This window comes from Monodon monoceros, unplaced genomic scaffold (assembly GCF_005190385.1).
Source record: "Monodon monoceros isolate NGI ecotype Baffin Bay Population unplaced genomic scaffold, NGI_Narwhal_1 Super_Scaffold_9, whole genome shotgun sequence".
NCBI lineage: Eukaryota > Metazoa > Chordata > Mammalia > Artiodactyla > Monodontidae > Monodon > Monodon monoceros.
This window is the reverse complement of record NW_021703786.1, coordinates 10,236,255-10,258,774: the sequence shown is the minus strand read 5'-3', so window position 1 is coordinate 10,258,774 and position 22,520 is coordinate 10,236,255. Positions and strand designations below refer to the sequence as shown.

At 37.6% G+C, this 22,520-nt stretch overlaps 1 protein-coding gene across 2 annotated transcripts in view; it reads right to left on the bottom strand.

Moving 5' to 3' along the window:
• The window catches only part of USP32 (ubiquitin specific peptidase 32), a 203,897-nt gene that overhangs the window by 163,858 nt on the left and 17,519 nt on the right, over window positions 1–22,520 (bottom strand). The gene's annotated exons all lie outside the window — the stretch shown is intronic.

Below are 22,520 nucleotides of genomic sequence, written 5' to 3'. Positions count from 1 at the left end.
TATTCACTGTTGTTTATACAGTCCCTGTAATTCAAACGAACAAAAATTTCTAAAAGAATCTATCCTGTATGGCCCTGTATGGGTAGCTGTTTAAATAATGAAGAAAATAAATCTCCACTTCTCTTGTTATTGAGAAGGTATAAATCTAGCTCCCTGCTATTATGTCCTAGTTTTATCCCTGAGCACATCGTCTGTAATTCAAAGCAGAAAACAGTGTGGCAATGTATATACCATTTAGCCTTAGCGCTCAAAGATACAAGGTTGACAGTATTGTTACGTGTGGGTGTGTGGAAACTAGAAGTGAATGCAGTCATCTCTTCTACTATGCCCATACAAAGTTGTTCTTGGCTTTACCACAACACACATGGTTAGTGCATGCTGTAAAACAGACTGTGGCTCCATATCTTCACTTCACAGACTGCCAGTGTCTGTAATCAAAAGGAACCACCCTATCTTTGCAGAGCATCAAGTTGGACCATCTGCCACTACTTCTGTTCCCCAGCATCCCTGAGCTTTGCTGCACTGCATAAAAAATTGCAGTAGTCTAAGAGAAAATTCTGCTTCTTCCTTTCTATTAGTTTCTATTAACAAGCATAAAAATGTGAAGGAAAAATAATATAGAATGGAATATGTGTGCTGGACAGCTAAGCTAGTTTATCAATGAATGAACCAGTAACAACTTATCAGCCTAGAGCACAAATGGGGAAATAGGCAAGTTGTACAAGCTTTCTTCTACTAAGAATAGCAGCTCACATTCTGAAACATGTCAAATATGCCACTTTACAGTTAACAAATTCAAATAATTTCTGGGGACGAATATGTCTCTGGAAACTGCCCATAAGAACATAAATCAAAAAGGACACCACTTAGTTTATGGTCACAGGAAATTTGTTGTATATTTAAACGCTGCAGGAGAGTCTTAAAAACGTCACGGAGGGCTTCCCTGGTGGCGCAGTGGTTGAGAGTCCGCCTGCCGATGCAGGGGACACGGGTTCGTGCCCCGGTCCAGGAAGATCCCACATGCCGCGGAGCGGCTGGGCCCGTGAGCCATGGCCGCTGAGTCTGCGCGTCCGGAGCCTGTGCTCCGCAACGGGAGAGGCCACAACAGTGAGAGGCCCGCGTACCGCAAAAAAAAAAAAAAAAAAAAAAAAAAAAAACGTCATGGAAAGAATGCCTTTAAGTATTCCTTGGCTTTTTTTATTCTTCATAATAAAACAAAATGACTATTTAACATATGTTGATGACAAGTTTTCTAGCTCATTCACTTGCTTCCAGCAGTTTCTCAAATCAAACACACAATTTATCATTCTCCTGGTTCATAAACTTCTGAGCTATCAGCAACATGGCACTCATCAGTTCAACTACATTAAAATGTATGTTTCCAAGTACCCTCCTTTCCCCCAGAGAGGAAAAAAACGTAGTCAAAAGACATCTAGTAGCCCAAATCCCTCTGCAAGTCTAACCAAAATGTAATGACAAGTTGTCATTAGTGCCTTTAACCTTAAAAAAAAAAAAAGATTAATAATAAGTGTTATTTCTAACCTAGCATTTTACTCTTTAAAAAGCACACTCAAAGACACTATCTCATAAGATTCTTTAAAAAAAGAAAAAAAGGGGGAATTCCCTGGCGGTCCAGTGCTTAGGACTCTGAACTTCCACTGCCAAGGGCCTGGATTCAATCCCTGGTCCGGGAACTAAGATCCCGAAAGCCGCACATTGTGGCCAAAAAAAAATTTTTTTGCAATAGGCTCATCAGATAAGGATAACATATTTCTCTGTACTGGTTCTTTTGTATTGAAGAGAGGAGAGAAAGAGAAAAAGACTGAAGGCAAGGAGGGAGGGGAGGGAGGGAGGCAGAAAGGCAAGAAAAAAGGAAGGGAGGGAGGGAAGAAGGGAGGAGGGCAAGGAGGAAGGATGGGGAGATGGGAGGAAAAGAAGGCCAGCCCACACACATACAAGTTTTCAGGTTCCCTAAGAAAAACAATGATGTTTCATTCACCGCCATCCCCCAAAACCTGCTAAGCCAATCACATTTAATATCCATGAATTTAAAATTAGTTATTACTTCCATTCTCTTTCCCTTTAAGAGCAGTCTTTTATAACATAATATACCCTAAATCTCCCCTTTCCAGAAACTTTATTATTCACTATGATGGCTGCAAAGAAAAGAAAGCTCAATCCTCCAGTAAGATTCACCTTCCAAGTAACAGTCAAATTTTATATTTTAGGCTCCCATTTGTAAAGAAAGCCACAAATAAAAACACAGGTGTACATCTTTATCAAATGATTACAGAATTAAGTCAGATATTCTACATTCTACTACTAGTACTAGCTAAATCCATAATATTCAACTTGGAAGTCATTTTCTTATACCTTTCAATTAAGAAACCAAGAAAAATTTCCCACAATTCTATGAGAATTCACTCATCCTTATGTGTCATTAAGATCCTTGCTGAAAGGCACTATAAAAAAACACCTTAGAAGAGAACAAATTAATGAAATTTGGAAACAAAAAAAAAACAATGTATTAGTCAGAAGAAAACATTAATGAAATTTGGAACTGTTCTGTTACTTTCCATACAGAGTGGAAATTACTAAATTTTTAACATCTTTCCTGACAAACTGGTGAAAAAGAACACATATAGTGCCTCTGCTGTCATTTAGGAAGAACTGCTGAAAATCAACTGATGCCTTGGCAGCCACTACACCTAATAAGTGACAGGAAAAAATGTCATTTTCAGTACTACTGATGATAACAACATATAACATCTGAAAACCTTCACATGTTATTCCTTCTGTTACCAAAAGCAATTCAGAACAAAACTATTTAAATGGATAAGAGTCAGATGTGGACAATTCTGAATTCTTTAAAGAAATTCACATATTTACATTGTCAAACTGAGTTCTTACTTTATATTTTCTCAACAGTGTTTACCCATACTTTATAATAAGAAGGTGCATACCAACCTGGTAATGACAAATGTTTTAATCTGAAAATTTTTAATTAAAATTATAAGAAAATCTAACAGCTTCAAATTTTTATAGAAAGAATTCATGTACCATAGATACTTAATTTTCATGAGTATTTTAGATATTGTCCGTTACCAGTTCTCTTATCTCAGATTTTCTACAGCAATGATTACCAACAAGCATTGGAGGGAAAAATCATTACTGTTCTATTAAACATTCAGGTAGAGGAACAGACAACAGCATTACCAGTTTATGGTTTGAAGAAAAATAAAAAGAAAGTTATTTCAACTAGTGAAAGTTAATTTTGTTTAAATGAAGAAAATGGTCATTGTTTTCCAGTTTTTCTTGTCAACCAAGCTCTAATTATTCAGTTAATCTAGTTTCATAAATAAGTTTATTGCTTTAAAAATGACTCTGTTTTAAAGTTGAATTTAACTTTCAAGACAATCTGTAACTAAAGAATTACCTTTCCTGTAATCATTCACTCAATATTTCCCCAAGGAATTCCTGCCCTAGTTATGTACAAAAATTTTATTATTTTTTTCATTACACTGTGACTTCATGGCAGTGGTTATTAAGTTGTCAGGAAACAAAGTAATTACTAAAAGGATTCATTCAGAGAAGGCATTTTTACAAATAAAATTTTATATGTAATTTTATTAAAATATCAAAAATAATGCCACAGAATAAATATATAAGAGGAAAAATTAAAACAAAAGTACCAAAGAGAGTTTGGCCTTGAATACAAACTTCTGCCTTTTGAGGAAATTAACTCATATATTTATAGTAACAGTTTTACTACTCTGACATTTAAAACTGAAATGAATATTTCACTGCACTTTTAGGAAAAATGACTATAATTAGATTTGGTAAGAGTTTGCTATTGATTCTTGATTTTTATAATTCTAAAAATATTCTAATTTAAGTTTATTTTTGAAAATTGTGGTGCTGTTTTTTACTCCCAGAAACAGAAACACACTGCTATTATTAAAGTGGATAAGAATCTTAAGCCCAATTTTTATTTTTTAACATCTTTATTGGAGTATAATTGCTTTACAATGGTGTGCTAGTTTCTGCTTTATAACAAAGTGAATCAGCTATACATATACCTATATCCCCATATCTCCTCCCTCTTGCGTCTCATCTCCCTCCCACTCACCCTATCCCACCACTCTAGGTGGTCACAAAGCACCGAGCTGATCTCCCTGTTAAGCCCACTTTTTAAAAGAAACCCATATAACTCAAAGAGCCATATAAGCTAACAGGCAGTAAACAAACAAACCAACAAATAAATAAAAAGAAAATGTGGACAGGAAGTAAAAATTCCATATAACCAAGTTCACCCTATTTCATAAAAAACAATTTCATCCTTCCTGCTGCAAGAAAAATAAAGTATTTAGAGATAATGAAGCATTTCATGCTGTACTACAGCACTGGATAGTGTTCCACTTGCTGTTTATTTATTTTAATGTAAAAATTTTTTAAATTTGACAGAGTTATATAAACACTAAATTTCATTTCAATATGTAGTGGGCTTTTTGCCATTTTTTTACTTTCTAGTAATCAAGGAAAAGAGAAGTTCTATTGTTAATAAGAAATCCTGATATAAAGATCTAAAGGATCTTTGCTACTAGAAGAAAATCTTTTCACCTAACAGCCCTGGTTCAAAAGAAACAAGGCTACTAGTTGTAGGGCCAACTACTAGTTGTAGTGGGGGGAAAAACGCTATAGGGAAAATATATTCTAAACTAAGGCCCTAGTTAAAAAACAAAAACAAAACAAACCATTAAAACCAAGAATTGAATCTGGCCATCAAAAAATAAACATAAAATATGTCTAGGAGTTTCTTTTCCCTATTGCACACAATAAGCACTTCATAATTGTCAGCAATTTCCTGATAACCATACATGGCTTTATAAACAACCTCAAGATGGCAACATTCTGAAGTTTTATTACATAAAAGCAAAAGTGTACCAACACTTCCCAAACAACCAAAGCAGAACAACTTAATTTAAAATAAGGAAGTCTAGATTACACATGATGCAATGCAAGTTTCTGTGAGGGAATACACAAGTTTCTGATGCAAAACTATATGGAAGAATAATTAGAACAGAATTTATGAGGTAAAATAGGAGTTACTACACATATTCAAATTCTTTGTTTAAAGATTTTTTAAAAACTAAGAATGGAAATGATTCCCTGGCTCATATTGGATTGGCTGCTTAGCAGCTTTAAAAACAAAAACAAAAACAAAACATAAATTTATATACTAACTTTTACTACACTCGAAAATAAATTTCAGGTAATTTCTTTTTAAGTTCAATACTAAAAATATAAGGTCATAAATTAGAATCGATTATTTTTCAGAGATCTGTTTGAGTAAAAATGTGAAACTTCAAAAATGATACAAAATACAACTGTTCACAGGTTTGACTATATACAAATTTTAAACTCACGCACATTAAAAAATAGCAAAAAAAATCAAAAAATGGTAAACCAACTAGAGAAAATATTTATAGCAAATCTGTCTGACAGTTTACATTTAAGGCATTTATTATAAAGAGGTTCTCAAATTGATTTTTTTTATGTTTTAGGAACTAAAAATGTTGATAAGAACAAAGGACAAAAAGATAGTGAGTAAATACAACTATCAAAAACGTGGGGAAAGTTTCTACCTTGACAACTAATACAAAAAAATACAAATTAAAACAAGCTGCCATTTTAGACTATTCAATTAGCAAATAATTTTTTTGGCAAATTATAATACCAAATTCTGATAAATGTTTAGTAAAATCAACACTCATATATCACTTTCAGAAAATGATTACAAAATAACAAGGTCTTACTATATAGCACAGGGAACTATATTCAATATCCTGTAATAAATGTAATGAAAAAGAATATATATGTATAAATGAATCACTTTTCTATACAGCAGAAAAACACAACATTGTAAATCAACTATACTTCAATAAAATTAATTTTAAAAAAGAAAATTCAAAAAGATGTTATTTCTCGAATTCTATTCTAAGGGAATAATCCTAAATTTGGGGGAATCTTAAATTAATGAAGATGTTCACTTCAGCATAATGTAATAAGTGAAAAACTGGAAGAAACTTAAATATCTAGTAATAAGGCAACAGTAAATTATGGGCAATCTAGGCAATGCAATATCAAGCAACCAAGAATCATTATAATTATGAAAATATAACAATTTGAAAAAAATAAGATATGATACACTATGTAACAAAAAATACAGAATTCTAATAAAAGAACACTGGATTGAAATACATTTAATTTCACTCCCTTCTTAAAGCCCACTAAAACTCAAAAAAGGGACTGTTTGCTTCTTTAAATGCATAAACCCAAAGACAAAGAAATCAGGTTGGAGATAAAATCAAGAAAGTTTTGGAAGCTGTAAAGCAGATGGATGTATATTCAATATTAAATACAGGACTTAGTAGATATAATAAAGCTGAATCCCTAAGCCGACAATAGGAGAAGGTGAGCTTTTTATATGCAGAATCCTATAAAGGCTCAGAATTAGTGGGGCCAGGGTACCTCTAGAAGGTGGGAGTAAAGAAGGTAGTTGTGCTATTGGCTCAAAGCTAACTAAGAAACAGTGACATTACAGAGATACCCAACTCCATTTCACAAGCCTAGCCACTAAGCTTCCCCAACTATGGCAAAAGACTAGAAGTTTATTGTCTAGAAGATATGAAACACTTTTATGGACATCAGACAAAAATGAAGTTAGATAAGCCATTCTAAAAACACGGGTATTAAATAAACACATGAATGGGAATATAGAGATATCTCCCCCTTCCTCTTCTGAGCTTCCGGAGGCTGGCAATCAGACATTCACCCTCCAGACAGAAGACTTGAGAGGACTTCTCTGAGTAAAGACCTAAATATACTGACTTATACAGTCTCACCTCAAGAAACAAAAAGAATATCAAATAAACAATCCAACCCCTACACTTAAAACATCTAGAGAGAAACTAACACACCACTGTAAAGAAATTATACTCCAATAAAGATGTTAAAAATAATAATAATAAAATTAAATTAAAAAAAAAATTAAATTTAAAAAACTAGAGAAAGAAGAACAAAGAAAACCCAAAGTCAGTAGAAGGAAAGAAATCATAAAGATCACAGCAGAAGTAAATGAAATAGAAACAAAGAAAACAATAGCAAAGATCAATAAAACTAAAAGCTGGTTCTTGGAGAAGATAAAGAAAATTGATAAAACCTTAGCCAGACTCATCAAGAAAAAAAGGGAGAGGAAGCAAATCAATAAAATTAGAAATGAAAAAGGAGAAATCACAACTGACACTGCAGAAAAACAGAGGACTATAAGAGACTACTACAAACAACTATATGCCAATAAAACGGACAACCTGGAAGAAACGGACAAATTCTTAGAAAGGTACAAATTTCCAAGACTGAACCAGAAGAATTAGAAAATATAAACAGACCTATCACAAGTAATGAAATTGAAACCATAATTTAAAATCTTCCAACAAACAAAAGTCCAGGACCAGATGGCTTCACAGGTGAATTCTATCAAACATTTAGAGAAGACCTAACACCTATCCTTCTCAAACTCTTCCAAAAAACTGCAGAGGGAGAAACACTCCCAAATTCATTCTACGAAGCCACCATCACCCTGACACCAAAACCATAAAAAGATATCACAAAAAAAGAAAATTATACACCAGTATCACTGATGAACATAGATGCAAAAATCCTGAACGAAATAGTAGCAAACAGAATCCAACAGCATATTAAAAGGATCATACACCATGATCACATGGGATTTATCCCAGGGATGCAAAGATTCTTCAATATACGCAAATCAATCAATGTGATACACCCCATTAACAAAATAAGGAATAAAAACCATATGATCATCTCAATAGATGCAGAAAGAGCTTTTGACAAAATTCAACACACATTTATGATAAAAACTCTCCAGAAAATGGGCACAGAGGGAACCCACCTCAACATAATAAAGGCCATATATGACAAGCCCAAAGCAAGCATCATACCCAATGGTGAAAAACTGAAAGCATTTCCACTAAGATCAGGAACAACACAAGGATGCCCACTCTCACCACTCTTATTCAACATAGATTTGGAAGTCCTACCCACAGCAATCAGAAGAAAAAGAAATAAAAGGAATATGAATTGGAAAAGAAGAAATAAAACTGCCACTGTTTGCCAATGACATGATACTATACATAGAAAATCCTAAAGATACCACCAGAAAACTATTAGAACTAATCAGTGAATTTGGTAGGGTTGCAGGATACAACATTAATGCACAGAAATCTCTGGCATTCCTATATACCAACAATGAAAAATCAGAAAGAGAAATTAAGGAAACACTCCCATTTACCACTGCAACAAAAAGAATAAAATACCTAGGAATAAACCTGCCTAAAGAGGCGAAAGACTTGTACTCAGAAAACTATAAAACACTGATGAAAGAAATCAAAGATGACATAGACAGATGGAGAAATATACCATGTTCTTGGATTGGAAGAATCAATATTGTAAAAATGACTATACTACCCAAAGCAATCTACAAATTCAGTGCAATCCCTATCAAACTACCAATGGCATTCTTCACAGAATTGGAACAAAAAATTTTACAATTTGTATGGAAACAAAAGACCCCGAATAGCCAAAGCAATCTTGAGAAAGAAAAACGGAGCTGGAGGAATCAGGCTCCCTGACTTCAAACTATACCACAAAGCTACAGTAATCAAGACAGTATGAGACTGGCACAAAAACAGAAATATAGATCAGTGGTACAACACAGAATGCCCAGAGATAAACCTATGCACATATGGGCAGCTAATTTATGCCACAGGAGGCAAGAACATACAATGCAGAAAAGACAGCCTCTTCAATAAGTGGTGCTGGGAAAACTGGACAGCTACACGTAAAAGAATGAAATTAGAACACTACCTAACACCATACACAAAAATAAACTCCAAATGGATTAAAGACTTAAATGGAAGACCAGACACTATAAAACTCTTAGAGGAAAACATAGGAAAAACACTCTTTGACATAAACCACAGCAAGATCTTTTTTGACCCACCTCCTAAAGCAATACAAATAAAAACAAAAATAAACAAATGGGACTTAATTAAACTTAAAAGCTTTTGCACAGCAAAGGAAACCATAAATAAGACAAAAAGACAACCCTTAGAAAGGGAGAAAATATTTGCAAATGAAACAACAGACAAAGGATTAATCTCCAAAATATACAAACAGCTCATGGAGCTCAATAACAAAAAAACAAATTATCCAGTTAAAAAATGGGCAGAAGACCTAAATAGACATTTCACCAAGGAAGACATACAGATGGCCAAGAAGCACATGAAAAGATGCTCAACATCACTAATTATTAGAGAAATGCAAATCAAAACTACAGTGAGGGCTTCCCTGGTGGTGCAGTGGTTAAGAGTCCGCCTGCTGATGCAGGGGACACGGATTCGTGCCCTGATCCGGGAAGATCCCACATGCCGCAGAGTGGCTGGGCCCATGAGCCATGGCCCCTGAGCCTGCGTGTCCAGAGCCTGTGCTCCGCAATGGGAGAGGCCACAACAGTGAGAGGCCCACGTACTGCTGAAAAAACAAACACAAAAAACTACAATGAGGTATCACCTCACACCAGTCAGAATGGCCATTATCAAAAAATCTAGAAACAATAAATGCTGGAAAGGGTGTGGTGAAAAGGGAACCCTCCTACACTGTTGGTGGCAATGTAAATTGATACAACCACTATGGAAAACAGTATGGAGGTTCCTTAAAAAACTAAAAACTACCATATTACCCAGTAATCCCACTGCTGGGCATATACCCTGAGAAAACCATAATTCAAAAAGAGACACGTACCCCAATGTTCACTGCAGCACTATTTACAATAGCCAGGACATGGAACCAACCTAAATGTCCATCGAGAGATGGATGAATGGATAAAGAAGATGTGGCACATATATACAATGGAATATCACTCAGCCATAAAAAGAAACGAAATTCAGTTATTTGTAGTGAGGTGGATGGACCTAGAGTCTGTCATACAGAGTGAAGTAAGTCAGAAAAACAAATACCATATGCTAACACATACATATGGAATCTAAAAAGAAAAAATGGTACTGATGAACCTAGTTGCAGGGCAGGAATAAAGAGGTAGACACAGATAATGGACGTGAGGACATGGGGTGGGAGGGCGAAGCTGGGGCGAAGTGAGAGTAGCATCGACATATATACACTACCGAATGTAAAATAGTTGGCTGGTGGGAAGCAGCAGCATAGCACAGGGAGATTGGCTCAGTGCTTTGCGATGACCTAGAAGGGTGGGATAGGGAGGATGGGAGGGAGGCTTAAGAGGGAGGGGGATATGGGGACATGTGTATGCATATGTCTGATTTGCTTTGTTGTGCAACAGAAACTAACACAGTATTGTGAAGCAATTATACTCCAATAAAGATCTACTAAAAAAAAAGTACCATTAATATCTTCAAAGAGATAGAAGATGAAAAAAAAAGAACAAGATACTATTTAAACAAAATTCATAGAACAAAAAAGGGCTCTTAAGGACATACAAAGGGCCAACATGCACAATTAAAAATGTTCAACATTCTTAGACTTTAAGGAAATACAAATTAAAACCACACTGAGATACTACTTTCCACTAATCTGAATGTGTGAAAATTAAGAAGACTCACAATACCAAGGAGGCAGAGCAACTAAAACTAGTGAAAGTAAAAAAACTGTATAACCACTTTGAAAAACTATTTGATGGTTTCTAATAAAGCTAAACATACACCTACTCTATGTCTCAACCATTCCACTATGCTCCTAGGTATATAAGATATATGAAAGCTTATGTCCAGAAAGACTTGCACAAAAATGTTTATAGCAGTTTTATTCATAATAGCCAAAACTAGGAAACTCAAATTTCCAACTGAAGAATAAATGATTATGTTCAATTCATACAGTAGAATACTACTCAGCAACAACTTGGATGAATATCACATCTCTCAGACATTTTTTGAGCAAAAAAAAAAAAACCAGATGTAAAAGGATACTATACGATGCCATTTATATTAAGTGTAAAAACAAACAAAACTAATATATCATGATAGAAATCAGAAAAGTGGATGCCTCTGGTGGGTAGAGAATGATTGATTGGAAAGAGGCATGAAACGCCTTTCTGGGGTGATGGAAATATTCCATATCTTGAATTGGGTAATAACATAATTGTAAAGCATTTGTCAGAAATCACTGAACTAAACATTTAAGATCTATATCTTGCTAGGAATGTAGATTACATGAGTGCATGTTTTTTAAACTCTTTGAAGTGTACACTTAAGATTTGTGCATTTTACCACATATAATTTTATCAAATGAAAATTTTCAGTAAAGAAAAAATTTGAGAGCTCTTAAAAATTAAAAAATAAGGGCTTTCCCGGTGGTGCCTGCCAATGAAGGGGACACGGGTTCGAGCTCTGGTCCGGGAAGATTCCACATGCCACGGAGCAACTAAGCCCATGCATCACAACTACTAAGCTTGCGCTCTAGAGCCTGCGAGCCACAACTACTGAGCCCACGTGCCACAACTACTGAAGCCCACGCGCCTAGAGCCCATGCTCTGCAACAAGAGAAGTCACCGCAATGAGAAGCCCACACACCGCAACGAAGAGTAGCCCCCGCCCGCCACAACTAGAGAAACCCCGCACACAACAAAGACCCAACGCAGCCAAAAATGAAATAAACAAAATAAATTAAAATTTTCAAAAAGTGAGAGCAGAAAGACAAAGATCAATAGAAAAACTGTAAGGTAAGTTTAAAGAAATCTCCCCCAAAGCAGTAAAAAGACAAAGATGGAAAAAGCTAAGAAAATTAGAGGATCAGTCCAGGAGGTCCAATATCCAAATAAGAGTTGCAAGAAGAAAGAAAATCTAAGAGAGGAAATCATCTATGAGATAATTTTTTTCATTTCCCAGAACTGAAAGAGATTAGGCTTCAGATTAAAGGAGCCCATTTTTAGCAATAAATAGGTGAAAACAGAGCCATATTAAAGGATATCACTGTGAAAACTCAGAACATTTTAGATAAAAATTCTACAATCTCCCAGAAACAGAAACAAATACAACGGTACAAGAATTAGAATGGCACTGGATATCTCAACAGCAAATGGGAAGCCCGGCTAAAAATGAAGCAATACTTTTTCAAAATTCTGAAGGAAAATGATTTCCAGGGACTTCCTTCGTGGTCCAGCAGTTGGGACTCTGCACTCCCAGTGCAGGGGGCCAGGGTTTGATCCCTGGTCAGGGAACTAGATCCTGCATGCTGCAACTAAGAGCCCGCATGGCACAACTAAAGATCCCAAGTGCTGCAACTAAAAGATCCCACACACTGCAACGAAGATCCCGCGTGCCACAACTAAGACCCAGCACAGGCAAATAATTAAACATTAAAGAAAAAAAGAAAGAAAAATGATTTCTAACTTAGAATTCTAACTCAGACAAACTTTAAGTATGAGGACAGATTTAAGATATTTTCAGATTTACAAATTTTAATAATTTACCTCTAATAAACTCTTGCTCAAAAAGTTCCTGGAGAAAACCAAAACAAGAAAAAATCCAAAAAGCAGAAGATACGGGAGAGAAGTAACAAAGATCTAGTAGTACAGGAGAAACCCCAGGATAAGGGTGAAGGGAGTTGCCAGGATCATAACCATAGACCAGGTTCAAAGAGTAGCCAATCTAGGGCTTCCCTGGTGGCGCAGTGGTTGACAGTCCGCCTGCTGATGCAGGGGACACGGGTTCGTGCCCTGGTCCGGGAAGATCCGACATGCCGCAGAGCGGCTAGGCCCGTGAGCCATGGCCGCTGAGCCTGCGCGTCCAGAGCCTGCGCTCCGCAAAAAAAAAAAAAAAGAGTAGCCAATCTAGTTTGAAGCCAGTCCAAAGGCTACACAAAAAACATTAGAAGCAACTGACAACATTTGATAATCTTGAGAGGTGAGTGTAGGGTTGAATTAGTGATACTTAGAATACTAAACAAACATAAATAAAACCACAATTATTAGCTCTAGGGAAAACAAAAAATTGTGCTAGAAAAGTAATCATAGCTCACTACATGACTTCGGCTGTGCATCATACGTACGTGGTCATAAGGTAAACACTGAATATTTATCTAACCAAGATTGCCATATAGCTGTAGTGTAGGATGGAGTAATAGGGAGAGGTGAAGAGGAAGTGACTAAGGGGGAACGGGGGGAAGAAAGCTAAATTCACATGCTCAGAAGTGGGAAGTCAATAGACAATGCCTAGAATATAAAGTAGTCTCTTCTGAGAAGAAAATACCAAGGAAGATTAGGCAACTGCTTATTATTCAACAAATCTTATACAAACTACTTAACGCTTTAAGCTATATGCATGTATAGCACCGATAAAAATAGACATCTCAGAAAAAACTAAAAGATATAAAACTGCATGTGTTATGATTTAAATAATATAAAACATTTATTTGAAAAAAGAGTAAAAGCAAATAATTAGCTGTGTTAGGTGACAGGATCATTAGTGAAATTCTCTCCCTTGTCCAGTCTTTCAGTAATACTACTGTATTGCTTTTATAATTTTTAAGCAAATTTTACAAAGTGCTATTGGCTGTTAGGTGACATCCCTGTTTGCCTTTATTTACAATGCTCCGTCCTTCTCTATAGATACCACCCTACTTTTTACAATGACACCTGAACGCCTAATCATCTTTTGTGACTTAGTTAAAACATCACCTTCCTCTTTCCTTTCATCCCCAAACTACTCTCTCCTTCATGACCCTGCTTTATCTTGTATGAATAGTAAGCTCCTGAAGGTTGTATCATGTCTTATTTGTCTTGATACACCTAGCACTCAGCACAGAGCCTAGAACAGTTTGTAGGCATTTAATAAATAATCATTCAATTATTTATTTATTTCAATAAGAAATCTAAGTGCTTTTGTCAAATCAAACAGACCATAAAATTTTTAAAAAGAGGGAAAAAAGGCAAAAGGAGCTAAAAAATTACACAGAAGAGGCTTTTAAAAGGGAAATATTTCTTACTATTAAATTTCACTTTTTCTACTTTAACATTTTAAAAATAATCTACCTTTTACTTCTCTATATAACTCAGGTTGACAAAGTATTATTCAAATCTTTAATAGGAACTTACCTAGATTACCTTAAGGATAAACTCAAAACGTCTTAAATTCTTCATAAGCTAATGAAAGAGGCAGATATCAGATGATTCTCTAAACTTTGATGTTGAAGACAATGTATTATATGTTTTAGAAAATTTTTTTCAATTATATTGATCAACAACAAGCTCTTAACCTGATCAGATTCTCTCAACACAAACACTTTGAATGGTGATGCCAACAAATAGCCTCAATTTTTCTGCTACACAAAAAGCTTTAAAAAGCTATTAATGGCAAAGGATATAAATTAATAAGAGCTGTTGAAAGCTTCATAAAACACAAATCTATTTTTATGAAACAACTGGCTAGAAAACACACAAAAAGCATTTACATATTAACCTGAAAATTTAACCTTAAAAAAGTCACAAAAAACTTTACAACGGGACTTTAATCCCATTGGAATACCAAAAGAAATGGAACTCCTTATTACAGCTAAATATGAAACAAACATAGGTCACTTATGAAGTGGCCTAAAACGTTATGCTGTCTTTTTTTTTTCTTTTTTTTTTGGTAGTAAGAAAAATAATTTTTAAAATACAACTTAAACTTTTTTGAAAAACACAGATATACAAAGAGACAATAAAAATCACCTTCAACCTCACAGCACAGTGATAACCTGTCAATCTGTTAATGTTTTGCAATATATTCTTCAAATTTGTTTTCCTTTACATGTATATAATTTTTACAAAAATGAGATCATACATTATATTACTTCATGTTTTCCTCACTATACCATACTGTGAACAGCATTCCATGTTATTAAGTATTCTTCTACAGTATCAGTTTTAATGGGCATATGATATTCATTGTGTGGATATAACATAATTCTAATCTACTGGTGGATACTTAAGCTGTTCATAATTTTTTTTTTTTTTTTTTTTTGGTATGCGGGCCTCTCACTGTTGTGACCTCTCCCGTTGCGAAGCACAGGCTCCGGACGGGCAGGCTCAGCCGCCATGGCTCACGGGCCTAGCCACTCTGCGGCATGTGGGATCTTCCCGGTCCGGGGCATGAACTCGTGTCCCCTGCATCGGCAGGCGGACTCTCAACCACTGCGCCACCAGGGAAGCCCTCATAATTTTTTTAAAATTATAAACAATCTAAAACAAATAATTGTTACTAAATCTTTTTGGTGAAAAAAGAATATCTTTGTTAATCAGTTCCACAAGGTAGGTAAGAAATGAAAAGCATCTAAAAAACTACCCACAGAACGTAAGCACATCATACATTGTCTACATTAAAAGCAGTAAGCTTGGGACTTCCCTGGTGGCCCAGTGGTTAAGAATCCGCCTGCCAATGCAGGGGACATGGGTTTGATCCCTGGTCTGGGAAGATCCCACATGCCATGGTGCAACTAAGCCCGTGCGCCACAACTACTGAGCCTGTGCTCTAGAGCCCGCACGCCACAACTACTGAGCCCGCAAACCACAAGTACTGAAGCCCGCACACTCTAGAGCCCGCATGCTGCAACTACTGAAGCCCGCACGCCTAGAGCCCATGCTCTGCAACAAGAAAAGCCACAGCAATGAGAAGCCTGCGCACTGCGACGAAGGGCCCCTGCTGGCCGCAACTAGAGAAAGCCTGCGCGCATCTACAAAGACCCAGCACAGCCAAAAATAAATTAATTTTTTAAAAAGGCAGTAAGCTCGTAGAATTTTTAAGTGTAAGAAAAGACTAAGGTTATATAGGTAAGCCTCACGTCCTTTTCTCTACAAACCGCATACACATTTATTCCTTTCTTGAGAAATCGAAGAAATTCCACACGCGTGAATTTCAGTTACTACAGCTTAGCTGAATAACCCAAGTCCCCCCAAAACACAGCTCAAATTTCAGTCATTACATTATATTAACTATAAATAATTGCATAAAGCACAAATTTCACTGCTATCTCCTCAGTGCACAAATCCCTATGTAAACAAAAGATAGACATCATGATCAGTGACCAACAGTGTCACTTCTTTAAATGTCTGTCCATAACTGGTCACTCAGCATCTGTTATTTAGTTCTCATGTGGAGAGCAAAGGTAGTTACGTAATAAATCCACATTATAGTTTATGAAAATGGAGAATCAAAAGAGGGAACTCTCCAACAAAGATTAAAATGTAGAAAATAAATGAACTGATAATGCTAAATTCAAATTGAACATAAATGGAGATTTAGAACAGCTGACCATGGAAATACTGACATTGCTACCTTTCAAGAGACACTAGATATGCATTTAGAGGAACTTAGTGAAAGGTAAATAAGGAAAGTAGTTGTGTTGAAAAGGATGAAGATGTCCCAGAGGAAGCAGCACTGGCAAAAAAACAAAAACAAAAAAACTTTTAAGTAACCCTCAGAGGTACTTTCACAACATTGAAAAGAGAAAAAGTGTTGGAAGTAACCCATACTTAGAAAGGACTATGACAATTCATCAAAGAAAAGATGCCCACTCCATATTTTAAGTTATACAACAAGAAGGAAGCTTGAAACTACTCCTGATAGGTTTTTTACAAAGAAATTTTTTAAAGTTCTGATCATTTAAGTTATAGTGTACTAAATAAACAGTATTATTGAGCATTTAAAGAAATATCTATAATGCACCATAAATTATACAGCCCAACGTCAGAATTTGCATTCTAGGACCAAACACATATATACACACCCATAAAGTGTATAAATAACACATACTAAATTATGTCTTTGGTTAATACTGTTTTTCCTTTTCCTATTTTAAATGCAGTAGAGCTGAGTACATTCCATGTATAAGGCCAGAGTTATGATTACCCTTATCCCATCAACACTGGTAGAGGTAATCTGACAGAAAGCTGCAGAAGTAAGTCTAACATGACAATCAGAATTGAGATGTGAATTCTAAGCACAAAAATGACAGTAGGAGGAAAGTGAAAAAAGTAAATAATAATTTTGACCTGTCATTTTTAATTTTCCCAACAAATCTTTAACTTCTAAACTAATTCGGAAAGAAAGGATAATTCATATCTTCCAACATACATAATCAAAAAGCAGTAACTCAGAATATGCACTGCATTTTCGTTATCACTCAGTTTTTTTTGCCAATTATACTCTGATTTTTAATTTTATAAAAAGGAACAACTTTTTTAAAATGAAGAAAATCTGGGACTTCCCTGGTGGCACAGTGGTTAAGAATCTACCTGCCAAGGCAGGGGACATGGGTTCGAGCCCTGGTCCAGGAAGATCCCACATGTCATGGAGCAACTAAGCCTGTGCGCCATGACTACTGAGCCTGCGCTCTAGAGCCCACGTGCTACAATTACTGAGCCCGCATGCCACAACTACTGAAGCCCACGGCCTAGAGCCTGTGCTCCGCAACATGAGAAGCCACCGCAACGAGAAGCCCATGCACCGCAACAAAGAGTAGCCCCTGTTCTCCACAACTAGAGAAAGCCTGCGTGCAGCAATGAAGACCCAACACAGCCAAAAATAAATAAAATTAAATCTTAAAAAAAAAAAAAAACTACAAGGAGATACTACTTCACATCCACTAGGATGACTAAAATAAGACAGATAACAAGTGTAGACAAGGATGTGGAAAAACCGTAACCCTCATACCTTGCTGGTGGGAGTGTAAAATAGTGCAGCCACTTTGGAAAACAGATTGGCAGTTCCTCAAACTGTTAAGTATCAAGGTACCATATGACCCAGAAATTCCACTCCTAGGTATATACTCAAAAGAACTGAAAGCAGGGACTCCAACAGACCTTTGTACACCCATGTTCATAGCAGCATTATTCACAATAACAAAAAGGTAGAAACAATTCAAATGTCCAGATGAATGGATAAACAAAATGTAGTATATTCATTATTATTAATAATATACATATTATTCAGCCATAAAAAGGAATGAAATCTGCTACATGCTACAACATGGATGAACCCTGAAAATATTATGTTAAGTGAAATAAGACATGAAAGGATAAACACTGCATGATTCCACTTATTAGAGGTACCTAGAACACGCAAATTCAGAGACAGAAAGTAGAACAGAGGTAATTACCAGGGGCTAAGGGGTGGCGGAGGAGGGGGGTTATTATTTAATAATTATAGAGTTTCTGTTTGGGATGATGAATAAGTTCTAGAAATAGATACTGGTGATGGTTGCACAACATTATGAATGTACTTAATACCAGTGAATTACGCATTTTTAAATGGTTCAAAGAGTAAAGTTAATATTATGTATAGTTTACCATAGAAATAATAAATGACTGAAGTCAGAAAAAAACCAAAATTATGTACATACCTGAGTCTGTGAAGATGAGACAAAAATTCACATGAAACATTTCAGAAGTCCCTTACAACAATGCTAAGACAGTTGAAAATACAATACTGGTCAAAAGGCTATGTTCCAGGCTTCCCTGGTGGCGCAGCATTGAGAGTCCGCCTGCCGATGCAGGGGACATGGGTTCGTGCCCCGGTCCAGGAAGATCCCACATGCCGCGGAGCGGCTAGGCCCGTGAGCCACAACTGCTGAGCCTGCGCGTCTGTAACTTGTGCTCCGCAGCAAGAGAGGTCGCGACAGTGAGAGGCCCGCGTACCGCCAAAAAAAAAAAAAAAGGCTATGTTCCTACTGCAATTACATAACTGAGTATGATTTTTGCTTTCTATCTCATATGTATGAGAAAAGTATATTATTTTACTTGTTAATGTTAGGAATACACACACAGCTTTTAGAAAGGGTTTTACAGAAGTGCAAATGTCAAATTAGATTTTTTTTTTAACTATTGGAAATAACTGTGAAGGACTTAATAAATGTGAAAACTTTAAAAGGCTGAAAAGTCCACTTGCAGTGTTTCCACTTGCATAGGGAAATATATAAACATCTATCATTCCAGGTATAAGGACTCAGGATACTATGATAAACATAAAAATCTACCCTTTCAACTTAGCTTACCCCTGCCAGGATCACAAAGGCACTGGTGAGAAGTAGACATTTTGGGTGCATTTTCGAATCCTCAAACTGACACAAATATATAAAATGAGAAAAGTCTTCTAAATCGCAGTGCAACCTACAACTGTCTATCTTCTAATAAATTCTTCTAACACATACAGAACTGCCATGCAGTGCAGTTCTCTTGGACCTATAATTGTAACCTTCAGTCACATTTCTATAAACTTGCAAATTGGGAGTTTGAGGTATGAGCCACATGTTATTTAAACATTCAGATGAAGACATGGAAATGAAATTTACAAGGTGCAGTTGTCCCTTGGTATCTGTGGGGGACTAGTTCCAGGAGCCCCTGTGGATACCAAAATCCACAGATGCTCAAGTCCTTTACATTAAATGGTGCAGTACAATGAATACAGTCAGCCCTCCTTATCCGCAGATGCAAAACCCAAGGAGGACAGAGGGCCAACTGTATATCTTAAAATAAAACTAAATAAGAAATAACTACTGATTTTAAAATGCAACACGTCATCATATAAAGACACCAATGACTGTAACCATCTGCTTCTCTTGATCACCAAACAAATGCTGAACATCTATCTGTGCTTAAAACAGTACAAAGTGGGTTTTTGTTGTTGTTGTTTTTTATTGGGGTACAGTTGTTTCACAATTTTGTGTTAGTTTCTACTATATAGTGAGTGAAATAGAGTTCCCTGTGCTATAGAGCAGGTCCTGATTAATTATTTTATACATATTAGTGTATATATATCAATCCCGATCTCCCAATTCATCCCAACCCCCCCAATGTTTTATTTTTTTAAAGATTCCTCCTGGGCTTCCCTGGTGGCACAGTGGTTGAGAGTCCACCTGCTGATGCAGGGGACACGGGTTCATGCCCCGGTCCGGGAGGATCCCACGTGCCGCGGAGCAGCTGGGCCCGTGAGGCGTGGCCGCTGAGCCGGCGTGGCCGCTGAGCCTGCGCGTCCGGAGCCTGTGCTCCGCAGCGGGAGAGGCCACAGCAGTGAGAAGTCCACGTACAGCAAAAAAAAAAAAAAAAAAAAAAATTCCTCCTCAAGAAATTTTCAATCTAGCGGGAAGATTAAATTAATAAACATAAAACAATACCATATGTATGTAAAAATATTAAAATAACAAGGATACAAATTAAGAGTCACAGGAATTCAAAAGTGGTTAAGTGCTGGATAGTCCAGGAACATTCCAGAGAAGAAGGTACAATTTAGGCAAAGTCTAGAAGTCCAGAAAGATGGGTAGAATCAAATGAGAACAAACCCTTCATATTCTAGCCTCATCTTGCCTGTCCAACACTCTGTACAATATAAAATTATTAGAATAAATGAAAGCAGAGAAAATGTCACCCAGACAAATGACAGAAATATGAAATGAGGAGTACCAACCAATTAGCCCACATAATGCATACTGTAGAGAAGTTAAATTTTTTTAAGTAGGAGTATATATCAAAGTGTGGTAAATTATATGAAAAAAAGTTTCCAAAAATTGCATGGACTTTTGACATGACTTTCCCTTATTCTCTATTCATATCAGTAAGTATTTACTGTTTATGAGAAACGTGTCTCAGAACCAATCAAACCAATGCTCATCTGAAAAAAGTGGGCACTCAAACTTAATCAAAGGTACTAATTATAACACAAATTAGAAATCTACTAGTCCTGGGACTTCCCTGCTGGTGCAGTGGTTAAGAATCTACCTGCCAATGCAGGGGACACAGGTTCGACCCCTGGTCCGGGAAGATCCCACAAGCCGTGGAGCAACTAAGTCCATGCACAACTACTGAGCCTGTGCGCCACATACTGAGCCCACACGGCCCAACTACTGAAGCTTGTGTGCCCTAGGGCCCGTGAGCCTCAACTACTTAGCCCACGTGCTGCAACTACTGATGCCCACGTGCTCTAGGGCCCATGTGCCACAACTACTGAGTCCACATGCTGCAACTACTGAAGCCCACACACCTAGAGCCCATGCTCCACAAGAGAAGCCACTGCAATGAGAAGCCCACGCACCGCAACGAAGGGTAGCCCACACTTGCCGCAACTAGAGAAAGCCCTAGCAGAGCAACGAAGCCAAAAAAATAAATTAAAAAAACAAACAAACAAAAAGACTCTGAGATCCCAATGCAGGGGGTCGGGATTCAATCCCTGGTCAGGAAACTAGATCCCACAGGCATGCCGCAACTAAGAGTTCGCATGCCGAGACCTTCAAGATGGCAGAGGAGTAAGACCTGGAGATCACCTTCCTCCCCACAAATACATCAGAAATACATCTACATGTAGAACAACCCCTATAGAACACCTACTGAACGCTAGCAGAAGACCTCAGACTTCCCAAAAGGCAAGAAATTCCCCACGTACCTGGGTAGGGCAAAGGAAAAAAGAAAAACCAGAGACAAAAGAATAGGGACGGGACCTGCACCTCTGGGAGGTAGCTGTGAAGGAGGAAAAGTTTCCACACACTAGGAAGCCCCTTCACTGGCGGAGACGGTGGGTGGCGGGAGGGGAGGGGCAAGCCTCAGAGCCACGGAGGAGAGCTCAACAACAGAGATTCAGAGGGCAAAGTGGAGAGATTCCCGCACAGAGGATCCGTGCCGACCAGGACCAGCACTCACCAGCCTGAGAGGCTTGTCTGCTTACGCTCCGGGGCGGGTGGGGGCTGGGAGCTGAGACTCTGGCTTCGGAGGTCAGATCCCAGAGAGAGGACTGGAGTTGACTGCGTGTACACAGCCTGAAGGGGGATAGTGCGCCACAGCTAGCCGGGAGGGAGTCCAGGAAAAAGTCTGGACCTGCCTAAGGGGCAAGAGATCATTGTTTTGGGGAGAGTGAAGAGAGGGGATTCAGGGCAACGCCTAAATGAGCTCCAGAGACGGGCACAAACCGCGGCTATCAGCGCAGACCCCAGAGACGGGCATGAAATGCTAAGGCTGCTCCTGCAACCACCAAGAAGCCAGTGTGCAAGCACAGGTCACTATCCACACCTCCCCTCCGGGAAGCCTGTGCAGCCCGCACAGCCCGCCACTGCCAGGGTCCCGTGATCCACGGACAACTTCCCCGGGAGAACACACGGCACACCTCAGGCTGTTGCAACGTCATGTTTGCCTCTGCCGCCGCAGGCTCGCCCCGCAGTCCGAACCCCTCCCTCCCCCTGGCCTGAGTGAGCCAGAGCCCCCGAATCAGCTGCTCCTTTAACCCCATCCCGTCTCAGCGAAGAACAGTTGCCCTCAGGCAACCTACATGCAGAGGCGGGGCCAAATCCAAAGCTGAACCCCAGGAACTCCGCGAACAGAGAAAGGGAAATCTCTCCCAGCAGCCTCGAGAGCAGTGGATTAAATCTCCACAATCAACTTGATGTACCTGCAT